At 40.5% G+C, this 23,205-nt stretch overlaps 1 protein-coding gene across 1 annotated transcript in view; it reads right to left on the bottom strand.

Moving 5' to 3' along the window:
• Positions 1-23,205, bottom strand: part of LOC135934449 (EEF1A lysine methyltransferase 2) — a 233,086-nt gene that overhangs the window by 184,997 nt on the left and 24,884 nt on the right. The window lies entirely within an intron of this gene.

Raw genomic sequence — 23,205 nt, 5'->3', positions numbered from 1 at the left:
CTAAAATTGTAAGAAGAACCCACAAGTGTTTGTGTTCCTCGAAACTCAACCGTAAACACAGCCTGCGCGCCGTCGTGCGTGCGAATTTTCAGTTCCTCGAGGGAATCCTAATTTCTCTCAGCACCACCAGTGTCAACAAAGAGGGAAAATCTATCGGAAACTCGCTTCCAATTTTCCCGCACTCGAAATTCTCGCTTTCTCTGGAAAGACTGATCGCGAGGAAAAGAACATCGTCGGGTGGAAAAACTGCATGCAATGTAATGCACGTTTAGCACTATTGACAAACACATACGCTTTGCCTACCTCTACTTTGATGTCTTTGACGAGAAGTGTTTGTTTGTCATTCGTTGATAGTGCATGCAAGTGTGCATTTACATACACGTACACACATGTCGGCTACGAGTAGCATATTAGACTGGAGGGTGTGAGCGAGCACGAGCCCTCTTTTGATGCTTGCAAAAGCAGTGCCATTACACGACCAATGAGACAGCTTGTGTGTGTACATTGCGACAGCTCTGACACCAGTACCGTAATTATCACGCGCGTGCCTCGTTTGACCCAGAATCAAGTGAATCTTGGCGTGGGCATTGTTTCAATGGCAGAATCAAGGTTCCAGCGGCTTCCTTGTTTATATGCAAATTGTTTTCTGGATCGTTATTCTGGTATGCCGACAACCAACACAAATATAGTTTTATTTGAATTTGTTGTTAAAAGAATACGACTTTAACTATCTCGAAGAAACCGATCATTTTGTTTTGCTTTAGCAAGTTGAAGAAAATTTCCACAGGTAAAAAACTGAGTTGCGCTAGCAACCAACCAAAAGCTATGCTCTCCACTGGGTTCTGTTCGCATTCCATCCCAGCATTCCACTCTATCTCTTGCACATAAATAGTTTAAAAACACGTAGCTCAATTCCCCATGTTTCGCAATGCAAAAAAAGAAAAATAACTTTGTTTCTTTTAACTAATGTTGCTATTTTTATTTACAACAGTTAATTTCACAGCCCCGTCCATATTTTATGTTTTAAGCCATCTTTGTTAGCCTCTCAATGTCAATTTAATTTATAAAGTTATTAAAAAAACTTTGAAATAAATTAATCGAGTTCAGATTTTGCCATTCATGTGAGACACAGCCAGTTATCACGAAGAAGAAAAAACTCTGCAACCACGAAAAAGGGTTCTGCTGGGGCGGCCCACTTTTCTCCTTGCAAGCAGACAAATATTTGCCGACCGAGCACGACTCTTTGGTATTTAGGATTAGCGAAGCGTTTTATTCTTCAAAGTTGGTCCGACGCCGTCAGACGGAAGAGGGAAAGGCTTGGAAATATTTTCCACCCACTTTGTGTGTGGCTGCAGGAATTTTCATTTGTCTGTGCAAACAGCGTGGTGAATTAAAAATTAGTGTATTTGCCCAGACAGCCGGCATCCCAGAGAGGATTGACGTGCTGATGCTGTTCACGGTGCAAAGGATCGGGTAATTGAAAAAGTAATGAGAAAAGTAAGTAAGTGGGTGCGAGCAAATGAGATGTGAGATCGAGCTGCGGCGAAATTCGATTAATCCGAGAGCACTCTTTCCTTGTCTCCACGCTGATGGGCATAAATTAATTGAAAAGAGATAGAAGCGCCAACTTTGATTGCCACGCTCAGCTCTCAGCTAAACCTGAATGGTAATGCTTTAATAATATGATTAGATTTATTTTGCTGAATCTCACTTGTTGAATTAGGTTCTTTGAAAATTAAGTACCAGATGCTTTGAAATTTTCATGAGAAATATTTGGTGGCAAAACAGTTTATACCTCGTTATTCTTGGTCGTATCCACAGTTTTCCCCACGCTTGCCGACGTGCAGTTGCAAAGTCTGCTCCTTTCTACGCACAAAGAAAGAGGATCAGCTCGTTTTATTTGGGACCCTTTCAGCCAACTTTTCGCATATAACGTTCGGCGGGCAGCGCGCATTTTTTTCCTTGGCGTCTCATCTATCATGCATCCGCCGCGATATTCATAGCTCATGATGCGACCGGGCGGGTTTAACATTCGCCGCTGCAGCAGGCGTGTGTGTGTATTATCGCAACTTTAGCCAGCAGAAGATGATGTAAAAATGATGAATAGAAATTGATTTCCTGTCACTCGCCGCTTCTCGACTCTAATGCCATTACCCGCCAGCCTACAGCCTGCTCCGCCGTCGTCTTTGCATTACGCACACGCACCTCAATAATCCGGTCTCATCAATTGAAATCGAGACAGAATATAATTACATTTCCAACCTCAAGCCAAGCTCTTTAATTTTTTTGTCGTTTCCATTGGACGAGAAATGTGGCTATAGCTCCCTTTTAGCAATTTTTAAGATAGAATAATAATAATATTTTTAAAAGCATTGCTAATAAGTGAATAAGAATAATTTGAGTTTGTTGTACAAAAACTAAATATTTTCTTGTAAATTTATTCAACACATATGATTAAGGCAAATTAGGATTCTGAAAAAATAGCTAGTTTTATTTGCCTAAATTTGTAGGACAGAATATGTCTTTCATTAAGGGCTCTATTACAAATTTAAGCTAGTCACTTTTCATAATTCATTTAAACAATATTCGTTACACCCCTTTGCACCGTCTATGAAGTGTAAAAGATCGCGTCTCGGTGATAGGAAGTGCGCTTCTGGGGCGAGGAAAATCGAGTTTCCTTTGCTACACCTGCCCCACGAGCTTTGTTCGAAATCACAAAGCACCCTTGCTTGCTTTTGCCACTGTTGGTAAAAACGGCCTCTCTAACTGTATAATATGTTCTGAAAACGACAGTTTTTCATCTGCAAGCTCGGGCTAGAGTCGAGGCAGTCTTTGTACCGAATTTTAATACTCGAGAGTAGCAACGCCTCATAAATAATAAATTGCAAAATGTGTATGCATTAGAGGCATAGCGAAGCAAAAGGGAGATGAGTTATCAGCACAGACTTGGCTCTCTCTCTCTCTCTCTCTCTCTCTCTCTCTCTCTCTCTCTCCATGGCTTTGGGCGTTTGAGTCCGAGAAGTCTGTAACTCACTCCGCCCGCCGGCATATTTAATAGAGAGGAAAAAAATAACATTCGGCGCAAAGTAGCTGAAGGCGCGGCCCACGCTGGATTTCACCGCCTCGACCCGCTCTCTGCTCAGTTTTAAATCATCGGAAAATTCCTCTGTAGCCTCATGGAGCGAAGAAAAGTGAACCCGGCTTAGGGAATTGAGTCAGATAGAATGAAATGAAGTTATTGCTTCTTTATTTGCGTTTGAATATACGGGCCTTAGTTTATCGTTCCTTTTTTAATGGATTGGCAAATAAGCTCCAGCTGTTTTGATTAAAATTTTAGAATAAAAAGAACAAATTAGGTATTCTATAACTACCAAGCATTAAAAGAGATAGAAAATAGAGTTGTAATAAATTTAAGATTTTTTTGCAAATGGTGTTTAAGTACAGCCTAAAATACGTGCAAATATTTCCTCTCAATATGAATATTTCCTCTCAATATATATATACAATGGTAGAATTCAATTGACAGCACCTAAACATAATTTTGATTTTCATCGCGAATGAAGTGCTTTTTCTTTTAAATGATTATGTTCTTGGTAGGATAATTTAAAAAAGTAATTAAAAAACATTTTTGGTACACATCATCCATTTTAAATACATAAAAGGGTTTGAATATTGCATTTTAAATTTTCTCCTCTTGCACGCGTCAGCGTTGCACGAAGTACATGCGAGTGTTTTTTGCGACCACATCAAACGGCAAGGGAAAATGAGACGAGCTATTGCCTTTTCTACGCTGAGCACACGCAAAACCGCGAACGTGAAGTATTAGTCAACGATCCGCGTTATAACACAACTATTGGTGCGTGCCTGGCAGAGAAGCCGTTTGAAAAATTTGACGCCCGAGCAGGCGTTGGGCGGGGCGTGCAAAATTGCGTCGCTTTTTATGTGGCTGGCTTGCTGGCCGAGCGGGTAAATAATTTTTTACCCGCTGCGACATTAATGGCCGCCTTGTATGTGCGCTGGAAGGCGCAAAAAGGGCCCGTGTATAATCATGTTAGCAAAGGCATTGTTGAGGTTAAGTGTTTTTGCGCGCGCGGTCAAGAATGTTATTATAAAGAGGTAACGCCGGCTAGCCTCTGAGGTCCTCTGAGGTTTCTCTGGCTGGCTCTCATCCCCCAGCCGACCGTTCGTTTTCACCCCCGAGGCTCTCTCCCTTAGCTGGTGCTAGTTCTCCTTCGTTTCACCGCAAGAGTGACACACCAGAAGAGGCGGAAGCCGGCGATTAAAACTTTGAATTGTGGCAGGACGTGGCTGTTAGCTGCTTTTCTTAGAGAAATGGATAATATCAACTTTTGCGAAAAATTTATTTGCCAGAGAAAAACTCACTTGAGATAACTTTGAGTGGACTGGAAATTTATTAATTTTGTCTGTCGATATTTCTGACAATGCAAAACCTATTTTACATTACTATGAGGAATTAAACATACAATTTATAGGGCAAAATTTGTTTACTAGCTAGTGAAATTTATAGCATTTCCTTGACTAAACGTTTACACTGACAAAATAATGTCTCTTGAAATCGCTTTAATCTCAGTACGATATGAAAATTATTAAATTAATTTTTAAGAAAAGACAAACTACAAACTGCTCATACTCAATGCAAACATAAATTTAAGGATGTTCAGCTATTAGTTATTTTCAAAATGATTTCCATGTAGGGTAAATCATTTGTAGACTCTTACCTTCACTGAATTTCTAGAGCTATCCTGAGCCCTGAGACGGGACTGGAAAATCATGAATTAGAGCTGCAAAAAAAGCAGCTGTAACTAGTTGAGTAGAAAATTTCTGTATACATACAAAAAAATTAAACAGGCCGCCGAGGAAGCTGCATTATTTAATATCAACTTATAATATTAAACCATTGATTTAATGGTACATATAAATCCCCTATAAATTATCTTTTACTTCCCTAACATAATATTTTGTTAAGAAAATTGAATCTTTGGTTCAATTGAATCATCATCCAAAAAAGCTATATAATAATATATGCCTCATGTATGTTCAAGAATTATAATAGGCATTACATCAACTAGAAATTACATCCTTCTTTTACTTCTCGTTAGCTGAACAGTAAGTACAAATTATGCTCATTTAATGTGGTTTAATTTTAAAATACAGTCATCTATTGTTTTTGTAAATATCCTGGTTTCAGCCCCAAACATTTATCTTAATTGGTGCGTCTCTGAAACGACTTCAAGCGACGTTCCCACAGAGTAAATCATTCTATGTAAACCACTTTTCGCGACAAAGCAGCCATTTGTCACGAGAGTAGGCGCGCGTAGTATGTGCCGGGCGTCAGTGCCGTTGCAATGAGTTGATAACAATGCTTCCTACCCGTCCCGGCAGTCTGGCGAAGGAGTAATAGTGTTGTGTTGTTTGAGCGTGGTTATGCAATTTGCCGTGCACATACGTCCTGCCAGCTGCATAACAACACAATGCCCGTGGCAAGGACGCGCGGAGCGAGAGCCGCGCGCGCGTTTGTTTTCAGCCTCTGATAATGGAGCCTGCCGGGCTGCTGCCGCCGCCGCCGCTGCCGCTGGGAAAGCAATTTACTTTATTACTCACGCGTGCACCTACCTGCCCGGCCGGTTGCCTACCTTCGCCTGGTCTTTTGCCACCGGCGCCAACCAGCTTGCGGTTGCGTCGGTGGGAGCTGCTTGTGGTAACAATGAATGAGTGATTATTGAGACGGGACAGGTGTTTTTTGCCCGGCGGCAGCGACACTTCCCACTCGCACCCCTCGGGAGCGCACCCTCTCTCTTTCTCCAGATCAGGCGGTGAGATATATGCGCGCATCACTTTTTTTCAGTCTCGATGGATTTTTCTAAAATAGGTGGAAAAGATCTAATATCATAAAAAGAAGTGCCTCCGGTACGGCGAATATTGCCTCTCGGAAATCGATACACGCGCACTTTTCAGCCACCCCTCGCTATTGTTTCCCGCTGGAAAACGGCTCGATTTCCCGCACGGGAGTCGAAATGCATGCGAGAAACTTTGAAGTGCTGCAAATCCTTTTAGGCGGAATGACGATATTGAGAAAAATGTAAAGACGTGACACATTAATGCTACAGAACAATAATCTTGACACACGATGCTGGTTGAGCCGCGTTGCACTTCCATTCCAAAATTCAACTATATTTGAAGTAACATTTTCTTGCAGCTTTCAATAAGTTTAGAAATATGCATGAGTGGGCAAAAACGGTCTCTATTACACGAATTATAATTATTGTTATGTGCACAGAATACAATTTTATCCACAAATATTTAGGTATTGGTCTCAATCCCGTTATGTTTGTATCAAAATAAAAAATATCCTTTAAAAAAGTTGAACACATCAATAATTTAACAATAAGGGTCGTCAAGCAGGTAAAGACTGCACCACCATACAATTACTGCGTAATTCAAACAACTTTTTTCTGGAGTGATTATTTAAATAACTTACTAGTTAGTAAACTCTTTTCAGCGATATTTGTTTGGTGTATTTCTTACGGAAAAATTGCAATAAACAGCAGTTACAGGAGTAAAGATCGGTTATGTTTGTAGTGTAATTGGTTTGTCCAAACAACAACCTTATTTCTTTAGAGGAGAGATGCACACAAGGCATTCGTGTTATTGTTTGTTGACTGAATTTCAACTTTATGTATGGTAATTAAATATGTTTCGTTGTCTCCGCTTGATGGATCAGGAGGCTGTAGAACTTTTTTAGTTGTTATAACATGAATGTGTCTTTAAAAGAATAAAATGCCATAAGACAATAAGCAATATATTGTGCGAAGAATCGTTGTAATAAATTTTCATGAAACTTGCTTGATAAGAAACAGTAAGATGCCTCCATGAACTACAACAGCAAATGAAATTCTTTGAAAAGCTATTCAGTAGTGACTTTTCCACTTCACCGTATAAAATGAATTGCCTTCGGAGTTTGTCGCAAATATGCATTTCATTTGTTCCGGTCCTCGCGCACATATGCGGGTGTCACAGTGAAGAATGAGAGCGGAAAACGTACAAGTTGTCAACAGCGTGTCGTCGGCCTTTGTAATGGATGGCTTTCGCCTGCGTTTGCTCATTTATAGCTCCTCGCGTGCGTTCCCGATAATTTTCAGTGGCGTTTGCTCGGCGGAATGCAGCTGACGGATACGAATGTATATGGTATGTTTATTTTTATTGATCCTAAGATGACACTTGTTTGTTATGCGCACAATAAGCGTGAGGGTCGAGCATGCAGCTGAAGGAAAACTGAACGTCAGTCTCTTTGGTTCAATACGTGAGCATACTAGATGCTTTTTCTGGAATTGGAATTTATATTCGGAGCGAAAATAATAATAATAAAAGAAGATCGTAGAATGTGCGGTCCTCAAAAGAGATATCACTAGGACGAAATCCGTCAGCGCTGCAGGGATTCTGTGCTTTGGCTGCGATTGTGAGTGACAGCGGCGCCATCGGGCGAATTGATCAACGACGAGCTGCGAGCGAGTGACTTTATTTCTTTCTTTGCAATCTCGATTTGTTGAAGAGGAGACACATACTATAGCATTAATTTAAACGGGGATTTCATACCAATCATTCTTTAATTCTTGATAGTAAAAAAACCTTCTTTACTTACTTACAATTAACACTTTATAAACTCTGAGCCAAGTGATGAATGCATTTATAGAGGCATTGAAATTCGGAAAATAAAAAATGATAAGATTGAAGTCGATCGGATGAAGTAGCAGTAAAATTAGGAACATAAGTCATGAACGGGTACTCTGGTGTTTCCATATTAATCTTTTTATTTCTAATTTAAAGAGCAGAAAATAAAGTATCGTAAATCAAGCCTACAATTTAATTGGGTACTCTGCAATGTGTGATTTTATGGTATTTTAGTCTCTATCTCTGCTTAAAATAAATGTTTGATATTTGACTATGGTTTCAAAAGGGTTGATTACAACATGCCGCTGTGGGTTCTTCTTTGTAACTAATGAATGTTGATGCAAGTCGTCAGGCTATATTTATTTTACTCACCAGAAAGAACATTCAGGTTTTTGGAATACCGTTTCTAAAACTAAAGTACTCATTGAAACTCCTGCTCGTGAAAGCGTTTATTAACAAACTTGATATCATGTTTGACCTAAAATCTAGTATAATCGAGACCGCTACTTTCAATATGTAAATATCACGAAATATTTATACAATTAACGAATGAAATTAGATCAAATTATGTCTCCTCTAGATTTGTGTAGATAGGATGGAAAGTCCTGAATTGTATTCAAAGAAATTTATTCAGTTGGATGCAATTGAAGTTTTGCTGTGCTGCTAAAAGAAATATCTTCTGGCTGGAGTAGTCCGGGGGAATTCAAGAGCTCACAGCGCTTATCTACGAATTACTTCAACCCCTGGCAACTTTAAATTTGCCCATTTCATTCGCTGCCTCATAATGATAATCATCTCCCACAATACACCTCCTGTGAGCGCGAGAGCAAAAACAGCGAAAACTCGTTACTCTCGGTGTGCAACCGCAGCACGGAATTAGCAAATAATAATTACAAACACGTCCCGCACCATTAAATTTATGCACGGAGAGTGGTTGCACTGCACGCCGGCCATTAAAAAGGCTGGTGGCATGTCGGGAATATTACGCCTTTATCTCGGGCGGCCGAAATAATTGCTCTTGAGAGGGAGGGCGCGGGAGCGAGGTGGGAGAGAACGCAAGATGCGAGGAAATTGTCTATTACCCGCCGTTCAATCTCGTCTGCCTCGTCATAAAAGCAACAAGAAACAACGCCTGTTTGTTTTTTTGTTTTTGAGCAGGATTGCCGCGGGTTAATTACTTCGGGCCCCTTTGGACCGGCTATCTTGAACGGCCATCTATATCCGCCTCCGCCTTCTTTCCCCCATTCTGTCTCTGCCGCCTCAGTTTGTTTTATTATTCTAATGCTTCCGCTCGAGATGATGATAATAACGATCATGTTGATGTTTCCTATGCTAACTGCGCGCTGTTTTCACTGCAAACATACCCCACCCCCTCCCTGTCCGTCGAATTTCTCGCTGCCACGAAGCGAGTTTATCTGCGAATGGAAAGCGGCTGCCTGTTTGTGGGATGAGCACGCCGGGAACCTTCGCAACCGACGGTAATTGCACTCATTAACTCCCCTGGCCGGCGGTGAAGGTGTGTGTGTTTGCCAATTTCTCTTATCCGCAAGACCACCAGCTCGCCTCGATGGGTTCATCGCCTATCAGAGTCATCAGAGGGTTGCAATTATGAAAATAGGTCAGATGTTCTAGAATTTCCGATGTCACTGTAATTAACTGAGCTGATGGCTTGAGAGGCGTTTAGCAGCAGAAATTGGAGTAGTGTGATGGGATATCTATCAGCTCCAATTGCATTCCGAGAAATCGTTTATCGGTTTTGATTTTCAACGCACTCAGATCCATCTGGAATAGGAGTGCATTTAAGTAACTCAACACTTAGTTATTCGCTGATTTTTACAATGTGCGTATTGGCGTCAAATTTGAGACCAAAATTTCTTGCCGAGCATCAAATTCAAACGACCGTATTGGAAACAATAAAATGTTCAAATTAACCCACAACAGGCCTTTTTGTTTCTTCATAAAAGACAACACTGATGATGCACGTGATAGATTAATGGTCTGCAAAAAGAAATATTCTTAAGGATCTTCAGCAGCTGTTCAGTCTCGAAAGTTTTTTGTAGTAAACATACTAACATCCCCATTTAGCCTTCGTACACCATCAGATTATTTCATGCATTGTCTCCTTGCTAGCGCCAACTAAATCATAAAATATTACGGCAATCATCGTGATGGATTAATGAAACATATTTTGTAAATCCACTTTGTAGAATAATTTATGGAATTCAGCTGTACAGAGGTATGAGATATTCAAATTACGTATTTGAGATGGACAAATTCCACCACCATATTATGCTAGGGTTTCAAGAGCTGCACTGAATGAGCTTTGAAAGAAAATCTCTATCTTCCTTTTCAAACAAGTCGATCGGAAAGTTGATGGCAAACACTCGCTGAGAAATATTTTGCGTCACGCACAGGCTGCATGTCCAGAAACAAATTTATCTAGAGTGCGTGACGGCGCGTTCAGGCTCATCTTTTTACTCGACCGCTGCTGCAGCTTTTTTCCTCCAGTTTAGCGTCCGTCGTCGTTTTTTGTCTCAACCCTTTTGACGTCCTCGTTGCTGATGTGTTTGCGCGGATGCTTTTTCGAAAAGGAGTTGGACAAACAATTTCACAATATTATAGGCCCATCAGGAAAAAGCGGTGGTTGCCGGCAGAAGAAGCGGAGAAACAATATTGTTTGGAAACACTCCCGCTGCCGTTTTATTTGCAGTTCAAACTCTCGCCCTCTCTTCTCTTTTCTCTGTCAATATAAATCATTTTAGCAATATTGCAGCCGCCGAAAGCGAGTGGATGGCGCGCTTGGGCCGCAGCAAGGCAAAAAACACGCCGATCTGTGCCTTGATGATGTATGCCCGCTCGGCTGAACAAGGACCAGGTGGTTCTGTCGACCGGCCGGCCGACCGACCGGACGGCCGACGCGGATGCACAAACTTCTCCTTTCCACTTCCTCAAACACACAAAGTTTCGCTTTCTGCTGGCCGCCGCAGCAACACAGAATTAATGGCGTCGATGCTCTGAATAGATCTTTGCGCTCTGCAGTTCGATCCATTAGCACCCAATGCCGCCACGCATAGAAGTTGCCACTGCACTTTATGGACCTTTCCCAGCCATTGCTGACTTTCCATCCTCCCCAGCAACAATTCCTCTTGTCTGTTAAATCAGTATTTGTTTGGATATTGATCAGGACAACAGTTCCAACACATGGTGCATGGATTTACGAGTGAAATTCCTATTATCTGTATATACTTTCAATGCATAAAACAACCAAATTCTAATGTATATCAATAAAGTATATCGAGATTAACTTTATTATCATTTTAATTCTATTTTAACCAAGATTCATGTGTTGTACTTTTCACAAAAATTGGGAAGTAAAAAATAAATAATTATAAATTCTCTTTATAACATGCACTCAATAAATAAACTGAAACCCCTCCCTGTTGCCAAAATGCATTAATTTGTACTCAAAGAGTTCAGGTTTAGCCTAAATTTACCTGGGTTGCTTTGTGAATTTTTCAAAATTAAAAATAAACAAATAAAATAAAAATTTTCTGCTAGAAGCCTCGACGTCGGTCTGGGCGTTATTTTTTTAAGTTGTCTTGATTGAGTTAGTAGCATGTGGTGGAAAACCTGGAGCGTTAGCCAAAGTTGACGTTCTATCCACGCTGGTCCCCAGCAGCTTGTTTTAGGAAGATCCTCTTTTAATTATTACAAATATACAATACCTCTGACAGCTACATACATTTGGCTTTGCTCTTAAAGTAAATCAAAATGTATTGATTCGCACGCAGAGTTGCGAAACTGCGAGTCAACTGTATTAATACACATGCAAACGAGTGGGTGGAAAATAACTTTCCACGTTTTTTGCAAACTTTCAGGGAAAGCAAACAGAACTAGCGGAGAAAAACGAATACTCTGGCTCTATGCTATCCGCAAGAAATTACCGTGAACTTTTCAACTTTTTATCTAACGCGTTGGGAGCAGACCTCGACGCGTCTGGGGAAATTTTCCCAACGCCCGCGGCTCGTTCGTGTGTGATTAATTATTAAAAACAATAAAACTTTCTGTCTTTGCTTTTCATTTCTGATAAAAAGAATGTTTAACTACTCGGGGACAAAAGGGCTGCAAGAACAAAACACACGACGTGCGCGCGGCTCGACCTGCTTTTCGCGCGGCCAAAGACACAGAAGGAACTTTTGCAATTTGCAAGAGACGAGCTGGGTAATATTACCGGTGCGGCTCTTTATGTGCAAATGGCCGTTCGCCGTCGGCTATCGTCATTTTCTTCTTCACCCCTTTTTTTAATTATGCAATGATTGCGCAGCTGATTAAACCGTCACGTGGATAAAGTGGGTATAAATTTGCCTCTGCATTTGTAATTATACTCACTTCGTAGTCCGAACAGTCGCTCTGTGGGTTAATTAAAACTTTGCTCTTTATTAATTATTTGCGAGCACCATTCATAGGTCATGTGCTCTACACATATACGCAGAAAATTTAGAGCTTGTTGTTGTAAAATCAAAAAGTATACTCGAACAGGACCAGCATTAAAATGTTGGGTAGTTTAATACTGTCAAAAACCACTAGCAGATTTTTTTTGCCATAATCTCTCTGGCAGTAAATTTTATACCCCTGGAAAATTGTCTATATTTATAAAAAAGCTGAAAGCTCTTTGTGAAATTACTTCCTGTGCAAGACAAGTAAAGTTTTGTGGTCATTTCCCCAATTAACGTCGAATTTAACCGTGGTAGACCCCAACTAAAAAGGGAGCCAAAGTGATCACAGCGACACGCACCAAGGAATATAAATCTCGTTTTCCCCATTCCCCTCAAGGTTTGGAAGCCGCAGATAGAGAAATACTAGGTCTCCGGCCAGCTTTTGATCGGCGGCAACAAAAGTGAAACCATTTTCGCAAAATTTGATTTCGAGCCGAGTGCCACGTCAAACAAAAGGTCAAAGGGGAATCTGGCGAAGAATTCTGGTCCGCTCTTTTGAGTACCGAACACCCAATAAAATCTCGCCGCCATTGCAGCCCGTCCACTGACTTTCTATAGCACGCAAAGTTCAAACCAGTGGCGTTCTTTTACCAAAGGAATGATATTGGATGTTTTGAAGAGCGTATTTTGAAATAATCAGAATCTCCCGATATGCAGCAAAACGGATTATCAACAGGATGACAAACACTGAAAAAACACCGTTTACAGTTTAAAAATGTCAAATAAATACACATAACCTGCGGATTCAAGCTTTAACCTTCAGAAAACAACATTTTATATACCTCTCTATTTCTGTGACGAGGAAGTATATTTTGGAGAGTTGAGTCCCGCGATGCGCCACTGGCTTCTGTCTTTTGCTCTGTCGGTCGCCACAGTGTGGCGGCGGATGAAATAAGTTGGAACTAGTGGTCTGGGTATTGATGATTTCGCTGGGAAGAGCCCTTTTCAAAGTCGAAATTAAAATCGAATTAGCCAGTCTTCTAGCTGCGACACAAGAGCTAAAAGGGACATTGGCCAAATAAAAGCTCACGAAGCGCTGTTAACGAATAGTCTATGGCTTAAGGGTTGCTGGCGGACGTCCTGATGTTGTTTCGCGGATCGGGTTTTAAGTAGCAAAAGCTTTTTCCTACCAGCGGACCGAGGATTTGCTCGAATAATAAGGATGGACCACTTTCCTTTATGAGGTAAGGAAAAGAAAAACGACTTTAATTTTATTTTGGTTTCGAAGCTTGACAAAAAGAACTAAGGAAACCCTTGAAATGCAAAACTTTCCCAAGTATTCTTCTGAAAGAACAGCCGAAAGTTGAGTTTGAAAAATCGCTTGCAACGTCTTCATCGTACACAAGGGCGGCAAAAACGTTGCGGCAGAGACCAGGTGGAAATAAACCGCACTTGATGGATAAATAAGTTTGTGCAGCAAACAAGGGACCCATTCCTCAGCGTTGCGCACAGAGGCGGTGGAAAACAAAAAAATCGGGCAATTTAATTAAAATTTCCCACGAGCAGTGTGCGGCGGGCGGAGACGAGGGGCTTTTCCGTCCTTCCATTATCCTGGCTGGCTCTTTCACTGACTGAGTCGGTCGGCGCTCTTCAACGACTTCACCCCAACTCGAGCAAACTAGCCAAATGAAAAAGCTGGCTGCCGACCTCGGGAGATAGCCATCAAGTGCAGCGAAAAGCCGCCAACGCGCCCCTCAATAAAAAATAACAATGCCAAGCGCCCATCGCCCCGCGTTTTCTTTCTGCCCTGCTGTTGTTTAAACTGGGAAAGGGGTCAACACTCAATTTTCTGCGCCTCGACCAGCAGGAAAGCAATTTGAAGTGATCCAGTGGCCCAGTCAGTTAAGAATTGCCTTAGCAATGCTGTTCTACACATCAAGAAAACCTTTATGTCACACTATTTACACGTTAATATATTTTACTTGTAACTGGCAATCATTTGGAGTGGTTAAAAATGTTTTATTCGTTTACTCGTTCTTTAAATATCTGTCTAAACTCGTTGGAAATGAATCTTATATTAGAGGGAACTAAATTTGGTGCTACATTGTTTCTTAAATATCAATCAAAATTGATATCCAAGCTATTTTCAACGGGCACATTGCGATGACTTTGGTCCGAGTTATCAGTTTTCCGCTAGAATTGTAGCCTTTCCTCATCTGATTGATATTTTTTCTGACCTTGCCACTTGCCACATCACATGTACTTTGACTTGGATGAAAATAAATAACGATATGATGATATTCCAATCCATGGCACTACAAAGAAGTGGCAACCAAGGGGTTGCAGGTAAAATTATAAAATCTTTTAAACAAGAAAATTTTTATAAAATTTGATTTTTCTCAAAATGTCCTGAAATTCCATTATAGTTAGATGCTTTTTTCTGATTGAGAATCAATTTTTAGCAACTTGTTTAGTTATTTTCTAGCGTGATGTATTGAACCAGATTTATCGATGAGTACGAGGCAACCCTTCATGAAAACATAATGAGCTATAACGTACCACACACCATGTCATAATTAAAGCGCGTACAAAGCCAAAACATACGGCCTCCAATTAGCATAATCAAACAATCTGGCAGAAAATACGTGGGCGGGAGCAAAATTGCAATTGTTAAAAAGGCAGTGTGCAGAAACGACCAACCGATGAGAGTGAAAACCTGCTACAGCGAAAACAACAAAACAAAGGGGAAAAAATCCGCGCATGGCGTGCTGTATCGTGGCGTGAATATTAATTAGCTGGTTTGAGGCTGATTTAATCGCACGATGAGGTTTAGCAGTCCATTCTGGGGACGTGAAAAGTGCTCTGTTTATTTTATACTTGGTGTACTGTTTTCATGTTCCCTCTTGAAATTTTATTTATCTTTTATGACATTCTGGCAAGAGAGAATTATGCTGAAGATGTCCGATTTGCACAAATTTTCAATCACACATTTTCTTTATCAATTCATCTCAATGAAAAAATACAAGCAATTTTATCCAAGGTGAAATTTAAATTCAGAGTTTTAATAGATCCTGATTCGCACGGATGATTTGAATTTATTTGGACTCTAAAACTCTTATACAATCCATTTTTAAATTAGTTTAAAGCATCAATCACTTCGGCTGTGTAATCCTACAGAGTCTTATTTACTTGTTTAACAGAAAAGTTGCCCATTCTCACATGCTTCCTTTTTTGTACTTGACCTGTCCTGTGATACTATAATGTATTATTATGACTAAATGTGAGGACAAATAAATAAATAAATCAAACATCACCTTTATTTTATGTCGATAAACACTCTGATCGTCCTTATAAAGTTGTTATTTTCAGAGTAAATTTAATATCATAAATACTTCAAGTCGTCCCTTTTCGGTGCGGGTATGCCAATAATAGTGGAGAAATTTGGGTTTACCAAAGTCACTCAACATTCTACTTTTCACGTCCCCAGCTGTGGAGTATTTATTAAAAATCGTGGTGATTATGCGCATTTTCGAGTCATTGCGGTGGCAAGGTGCGGCGAAGAGGTTTTGCTGCCGCCGCCCCGGCTGCGCCACGTGTTTCATTAATTATTTCATTATTTAACCCCATGCTGTGCAATATTTTCATATTAAGCGTCGTCGGCGACAACACGCGGCAAAATACGCCGGTGTGTTTGTGTATGTACCGCGCTTGTATATTAAATCTGGCGAGAGCGGCGAGAGCAAAGAGAGATGAACCAACGGCAGCGGCTGGCTGCTGAATGCTGCATGGCTGATTATGCGTGCGGCGCGCCAAAAGAGCTGCTGGCTCCAACACTCGCTGCGTGATGGATGGCACTGCTTTGTCTCCCGCTTTGATCTCTTCATATTGCCTCCAAAATGCATATTATTCATTTGAGGACCACGCGTGCGAAATTTCGTGCTGGACGCGTTCTGACTGTGTTTGATGCTTGGGTTGGTGGATATTGTTATCAGTTGGATGGTCTAATGAAGGAGGACATTGTTATGTGCAATATTGAAATTTGAATGCCGGATTCAATTTCTATCGTGCTCACAATTTGTTAATTAGTTTGAAAAAATTATTTCAAGTCTTTGATTATTTGGAGTTATTTGATTTTGTTATGTTGTGTTTATAACTAAAATGCAAACTGTTTTCTCCTCATAAGTCTACAAACCACGATTAAAAAATTACAAATAAAATTCATAATAACTTCAAAATTGTTATTACTAAATTATTTCATCCAGGTGATAGTTTCAGATAATTTTGTCCTCAATCGTCAGCAACGAATCAGTCTACTCAGATACTAAGCACATAACCAACAGATAATCATAAATTTTTCTTGCTTCATGACCCACGATGCGATTTAACAGTATAAAATTTTACCTAAAACCCATGCTAATGAAACAAATTCAACCTTAATATGATTTATTTATTTGTTACCGAGACTATTTTGAGCTTGAATTCATGTTAAATTCTGTCATTTGTGTAGAAAAAAGAACAAAATGGTTAAAAATATTGACTGCTAGTAAAATGTTCCTTGCCTCAATAAGTACCCAAACAAAACAGCAATTCAACTTACGATCAAATAATATGACTATGTACTAAAATGTTGGCAATTTGCGGTTCGCTATTGCCACATGGCGTGAATGCAATTTAAGTTGTGACAATATATGCAATTACTCGAGTCCAATTCGGCCACTCCGCATGCATAATAAGGCGAGAGGGAGTGCGTAGGCCGTGCTTGTCACGCGATAACAATAATAACATACACGCACGCACTTGCCGACATGCAAGACGACAAAAGGGTCTCGTTGAATCGCCCTGTCGGCTGCTGGCAAACATGTCCTCGCAAATCTAGTTAGCGGCTCTCCCTGACTGCGAACATACGAGTGCGAATTCTGCCGTCAACAAACACTCACCCTCTGCGCGCAGAATATATCTATATATATGTATGCATATAATTTAAGAGGATCCGACTTGTTTGCGAGATCTTCATCAAGCACGCTGGTGAGCACAAGAGAGTCGTTATTGAACTTGAATTTTCCATTTCAGAGTCGAGAGGAGCATGGTCATTGACATGCATCACACGCAATTTTCTTTCCTTGCTAGTTGTCTTTGAAGTTGAAACGTCATTGGAAAAAATGCTGATCACGAGCATTGCAAAGTATTGTAAGTTTATATAGTTAAATTTTCTGGAGTTTTTTGCCTCGAACTATAACAAATTGCTCCTCTACATGATATTCTTTCTTAGTTTAATAAATGTCAATTATTTTTTTAGGATTTATAATTATATTTAATATGGTATCAGTTCTATTGCTTTCCTTCTCGCTATCTACTCCAGCTCATTATGCATGCAAGGCCTTGCTCCAAATGTGATCCTAATCTTGCACAGCCTAATAACAGGCATTCGTTATTGCGTGCACGTATTGGTTCGTTGGTACACACTCTGGTTATAATAATGATGTGTGACGCGCGCGTAATGAGATTCAAAAAGTTGCGAGCCTCGAATGATTTACGACCCAAATTTTCCCCGAATCGTCTCAACATTTACTATCCAATAATCCAATTTGAACTTGTGTGTGTCTTCAACTCGCGCAGATTAAACTTTCTGTTCGGACTTTTTTAAATTGCTGTTTTTTTCGTTTGGCTGTCTGCTATGCCATCACTGTCACTCGGGAATCTCTGTCTAAATTGGACACGCACGTTTCACACTGCCCTTTCCAGATGCCTTTCAGCAGTCAGGATTTACATTCAGACAGGAAACGAAGGGCGAAAACTAATTAAAAATGGTATCCTCTGACACTTTCCTGGTCTGGCAAGTCGTGGCAATGTGTCAGGGAATCAATTACACATGCTTCCCATTGTCTATGTAAATAAAAGTAGGCCGCATTTAAAAAAATGTAAGAAATCAGTTATGTAAGAGGTGCAACAGAGAGCCTTTTTTAGTTTGTAACATAGATGATTTCTAATGTTGATGGTTTCTATTAAGTACAAATAACTGTGATTTTAATATTTTAAACACAATTTACTAATTGCCAAAGCCCCGTAGTGTTCAAAGTTGTCAATAAATGGTGCGAGCGGCTACTTTCGATTTTAATGCACTTCCGTTGCGATTTAAGATTCAATACTGGTGCTGTGCATTCTGCTCTTAAAAAGATTTCTTTTGATTTTATGATAACAAAAGAAATAATTTTTAAGGCTGAATGCACAGCAGCAGTATTGAATCGAAACGGAAGAGCCTTTAAATTGGAAGTATATGGTGGCATCATCTGTTGGTGGTTTCTCTCGCAAATGGTAAATAAGGATTAGAATAGGAAAATCTGGCTCATATTAACACAACTTTTGCAAAATTTAAAAATTGAATTGTTCAGCAATATTAGAATTATTTATATTAAGCCTTATATAAATTGCAAAACGAACGTGCTGATTCCGAAAAATAGGGTTAACAAGATTCAGAGGGAAATGAGATGCCTCGATTTCTTTTCTTCTCAATTCACCGGTGAACTGTAAGCTCCTAGATCATCTATCAATCTCCTTGAATAGCTTTTATGCGCGTCGGAAAACGGGGCCAACCTCAATTAATTTAATGCCTGAGGAGACGATCTAATCGAAGTTGAAAGATCAAAAATGGCGCGAGAGGCACCCCGAGGTCAGCCCCCACTTATTTATACAGCAGGCGAGCGGAAAATGCAATCGCGGCTGCAGCAAAAGGGAGAAGAGAAGCGCTGCTCTTTGAATCCCATTTCCGAGAATTAGATTTTGATAACATCGCGAACGGGCTGGCTGCTGGCTGCTGGCTCTCTCTCTCTCTCTCTCTCTCTCTCTCTCTCTCTCTCTCTCTCTCTCTCGTCGGCTCACTCGCACTGTTTTATGTAAGACCATTACACGAATGCTTTTGGCACGAGCGAAACCTGCCCGACTTGTCCGCCTGACACTCCGAAGCAGCCAGCCAGACGCCGGGCCAAGTCGAGAGCTACGTGACACACTCCTCGATTCGATACCCAGTGACAGGTCTAATGTTCTGCTCCGTCACCGCGACATGCGTCCAAACACACACAACGCCTGGCCGGGCGGCCAACACTCATTTCCTACGCCAGCCTCCTCGTGTTTTGCCCCGACAACACGGAATTTGCCCACCCTGTGTGCTCTTTTTTCAGATTCCATCAGCACTTTGGAGGCTGACATCCTTGGGAATTTCTAAAGTTCTCCATCCAATGGGCTTTTACTTTTTCGCTCGTCTTTTTGAGACAGTTCGCCCTGCCCTCCCATAGAAATAAAACGCAAGCATATAAACTTTCCCAATTTTAATGCTATTTGAGCAATGAATTAATCTTTAAATTCAAATTTGGACGGTTGAAGGTTGTAAATAACCCATCATTGTTTTAGTTACAACTCTAAACTGGGAATATGCCTATCAATTCACTTTTGTCATTCTCTTCAGCAAAATATTTCAAATATGCTTATAAATCAGAGAACTGCCTTTCATACTTGGCTCAAACACCTGATCTATAAAAACCACGTTATTTACGCTTCAACAACTTCATCTCATTTTCCGGACGCAAGCGCTTTGTTTGGTTCTTATTTCCGTGTATGGATAGCATTTTTTGTAAATCAAAACCTAAGAAAATAATACCAAACTGGTATTTTTACAACCGGATAATGCTTTTTTATTGCCAATTTTACAGTGCACAATTTTTTATTTGTTTTTCATTGGAATTTGATTTATTCCTTAACAGAGTATCTATATTACGTGTAATCAAATTGAAAATCGCAATACATTTATTTTCAATCTCTTCGTTGCTCCACTTTGCATTGCAAGGTGAAAAATGTGACTTCGCCTGGCTAGAGAAATTGCCACTAGGCTTTCTCTCTTTCCCTCTTTTTGCTGGTCTCTCGCCTCGCTCGCATCGCATTACGCCCGCCGCCAGCCAAGCAGAGCGGATCGACTTGCTGGCTCGCCAGCAGCAGCTTTCCGGCCAATCAAACTGCCATTTTCGCCCAGGAGATGCATCTATTGAATTACTTATCGCCTGTGCGGCAGGGCTAGACGCCTCGTGGGCGGCTCGTGCTGTTTTAATTCCCTTTTTGCACTATTGATTTCCATGTTCGTTTCCAGACAGACGCGTTTGAATTATTCGACGCTCTCTTTATACGTACGTTCTGTTTACGGCGTGCACGCCTCGTTTTACAACAAACTATAAAGAAAGGAGAAGTGTGCCTCTGCGTCCAAGCGTGAGTGTTTGTCAGCTGAAAATCTGTGTTTGGTTGTGTTTGGTATTTGTCTATCGCCACCAACGGTTTACGGCCACTTTGGAATTTTTGTAAGATTGGCACAGCTTGAATATTGAATGGATATTGCACTTCTCTCGAGATTTTACAAGATCGGTCAAAGTGTTTCAATAAATGTTGACCGAAATTGCCTACTATGCAACATGTGCATCATCTGTGTCAAGCGAGTTGCATAACCTTAAAAATATTTTAATTTAAATACCGAATGAACTATGCTTAAAATTGCTATCTCTGCAGTTCAGGTTTTACACAGTATAATTATTCAACATACTCCATGGACGATCAATTGATGCAAATGAAGGAAACAAATTGAATAAAAGCGCAAAATTTTATGTTGAACATTGCTTGAATAAATCTAAAAAGATATGGACGTAAAATAATACTAAATTTAAACAAGTTGAGCGAACAAATAATTAAAATAGGCTCGCATTGTTAAGGCACTCTCAGGAGTGTCAAAGCAATGAGAGGTATTTGAGCAGTTGGGAGATCTAATACTGGCTACCCAATGTCAGAGATGGCAAAAAGTGGTTAGTTTAGTGACTCGAATTGCTCAAATTGCTCAACGGGCTGGGAGGCGCACCGGCGCCGACTCGCTACTTGCTGGTTTGCACCTTTCCAGCATGCGTGATTTGGCTTCACGGGACAAATGTCTAGCGTTTCAATGCAGTCCTCGGTGCGGAGGCAAGTGGCCCTTGAGTGGGCTGGGTCCCTGTGCGGCCTGGTGCGCCCATGTTATCCGTTCGCGGTGTTATTGGGACCCGGGTTTCAGCATTCGTGCTAGTGCAGTGCGCGCCCTTCCCGGTCCTCCGGTCCTCGGACAGGGATAAAAAGAGCAAAAAAAAAATGAAAAAAAATATAACAAGAAGTCATCGTAACTATTTGTAATTTGCTGACGAAAAAGCAGGAAGGCGCTTGATGAAGAGAGCGGTAAGGTAATAGTTACATCATCAAAGCTCAGGAGAGCAGAGAACTACTGGGCATGACTAAAAATCGATGTGAGTTGTTGGCTAGTGTAAGCAGTCAATCGAGCTGATTGTTTTGACCATTTAACTCTACAGTTCGAGAATAATATTAAGTGGACCTTTCTTAGGTAAAAACGTGAATTTGAACCATTTTATCTCAAATTTACAGTGATTGACAATATTTTTTACTGATAAAGATTTCTTCACTTGAGATTTATCCAACGGTGTATGCCACTTCTTGGGGCAACTCTTTATTATGAAACAAAATAAGATTCAAAGTAAAAAGACAATGCTCGCCATTGGAAAAGCATGCTAATTTCAAGCATGTCACTTGTGGCTTTAAATCAACCCTCAAGGATTTGCTCATGCTTTGTCAAAAAGGACTTTTGGGGTTTTAAAACGTCAATCCTATTAAAAGATATGCCGAGTTGGAAAAATGTAAAATAATTTTGAGCAAAAGCAAAATTTCAACATGACATGTAATATTTTATAATGAATATTTCGCTATGAAATTAAGGTAAAATAGGGCCTTAGAAAAGAGACCCTAGACATAGCCAACCTCGAGGAGAAAAAGTTTATTATTTCAAATTTAAAATTACTCAATATTGTTCATCCTAAAAATTCTTCCCTGTGTTGGATTTTTGCGAAACCATGAAAAGTTAAATTTTTCCTTTGTCATGCTCTTCCCAGCTTTGAGTTTACTCGGAAACCTCAAAACGCTCTTTGGTGAAATGAGGATCTTGAAAGTACTTTTTGCTTTTAGTTTATCGCAAACAACTCGCTGTCGCTAATTATATTAAGGGGAATTAATCTAATGCAGCCAGATTGATGCATATGCATGAGCGGGCGCAACACATAGCAGCGAGCGTGGCACGCGAGTGTGGTGGTTGGATTCGCCGTCACAACTATACCTTCACATCCACGGCGGTGACGACGACTGCACGCGCTACTTATGGCGAGTATAGCAGCAGCGGCGTCGGAGAACGAGCACCGAGTTCCCTCGCAGCAAGTCGTTCTGTAAACAAACAAACGCGCTGCCGGCAAACCTGATGTTTTATTCAGCAGCCGCGAGAGAATTTTTTTAACAGGGCACAAATTTGTGCTCGGTCGCATAAAATTAATTAAAAATTCACACAAACTGCGTACCCCGCCCGCTAATTTTGTATTATTATTGTAATTGCCATTCGGCACCGCAGCACATCGGGTGTCAGCTGGCCAATTTGCCCCGCGCACACCCAACCGCCCGATGAGATATTATGCAAACAAACTCTCAGGGCAAGGTAATTGACTTTCCGGCCAGTCGACGAACTAATTGGCCACGTTTGCAAATGCGAATATTCAAAATGTTAATAGAGCTCGCCTATTGATTCTATAATCTAAATGGGCATGGAACCGGAAACTTCTATTATGATAATTTAAGTTCTTGAACTTCACTGCCATAAACGAATATTAAATTAGAACTTTATAAGGCGAGAATGCGCTCTTCCGAACCATGTTACGAAATATGATATAGGAGGAAATGCCGTGGAAATGAAATTAATGTGACGACGCAACTTACTGGCGATGATCTTACAGACTTCACACCTTTGATGCACGACACAGAACGGCGAAGACTAAGCAATTAGTGGAATTTTCTGGCACTAACAAACGCTTCCAAACGAACACCAAACAAATGGGGATTGGCCTTACACTTCAAACTTTCATTATTTGACTCTCCTTGGCCATATTTATTTTCTGGTCTTTTCCCAACTACCGAGCATTACAAAAATTAGGCTTGTGGCTGAGTCTCACCAACTGACACTATTTCTAGT

The sequence above is a fragment of the Cloeon dipterum genome, chromosome 1, assembly GCF_949628265.1.
Source record: "Cloeon dipterum chromosome 1, ieCloDipt1.1, whole genome shotgun sequence".
NCBI classification, from domain to species: Eukaryota; Metazoa; Arthropoda; class Insecta; order Ephemeroptera; family Baetidae; genus Cloeon; species Cloeon dipterum.
This window is presented reverse-complemented; position numbering and strand designations above follow the sequence as displayed.